Source organism: Amaranthus tricolor, chromosome 16 (assembly GCF_026212465.1).
Source record: "Amaranthus tricolor cultivar Red isolate AtriRed21 chromosome 16, ASM2621246v1, whole genome shotgun sequence".
Lineage (NCBI taxonomy): Eukaryota > Viridiplantae > Streptophyta > Magnoliopsida > Caryophyllales > Amaranthaceae > Amaranthus > Amaranthus tricolor.
The window spans coordinates 10,552,722-10,553,737 of record NC_080062.1 but is presented as its reverse complement, the minus strand read 5'-3'; positions in this window follow the sequence as shown (position 1 = coordinate 10,553,737).

Sequence of the window (1,016 nt, the reverse complement as noted above, 5' to 3'; positions counted from 1 at the left end):
ATGGTGGGAAACTGATGGACAAACCATTAGTAACCAACCAAACTTTGACTGAGATTCTTTTAAGGTTGTTATTAGAGGTCGATTCTTCCCTGAACATATTAGGAGACAAAAATGCAGTGAATTTAATAGGTTGAACCAAGGGAAGTTTATGAGTGTCAAGGAATATGCCCAAAAGTTTAATGAGTATGCTAAGTTTTGCCCTGACATGGTCCCTGATGAAGTTTCTAAGGCACAAAAATTTGAGGATGGTTTAGCTTTCAGGATACAAACTAGGTTAGGAGGAAGTACCTCATCTACCCTTGCAGAGGCTTATTCTAAGGCTTGTAACATGGAGAGGATCTTACAAAGAGAAGAAGATGTGTTGGGAAGGAACAAGAGGAAAGACCAAAGCAATGCTGATAGTCAAAGTAATGATAAAAGACCTCGTTTTGGTAACAATGGGGGTAATGGTAGGAACAATCACCACGGAGGAGGATATAACGATAGAAATTACCGAAACCCTAGGAAGAATGAAAACCAACAAAGGAATGGCAACCAGAGGGCTTGGGTTTACAAGAAATGTGAAAAGAGTCATTCGGGCTATACGTGTCAAGGCGAACCAATTAAATGTTATGCTTGTGGCGAAGCTAGACATAAGGGTAATTATTATCCCAAGAGGCAAGAAGAAAACTAACCAGGGCAGAATGGACACAACAAGGGCTATAACAATAATGGAGGAGGATCTAGGAACCATAACTTCAACGACAACCGCTCGAACAATACTCAAGCAGGAAATGGTTCAGCAAATGACAAGTACAACACCAACAACAATCAGAACAACAATGGAAACAATGGAAATAGAGGACGCACTTTCAATGGGAGACTCCACGTTATGAGCAAGAGTGAAGCTGAGTCGGACGCCAATATTGTGACGGGTACTTTCCTTGTAAACTCTAAACCTGCTTTTGTACTCTTTGATTCTGGAGCTTCACATTCCTTTTTATCTAAATCTTTTATCGAAAAACATTCCCTTAAAC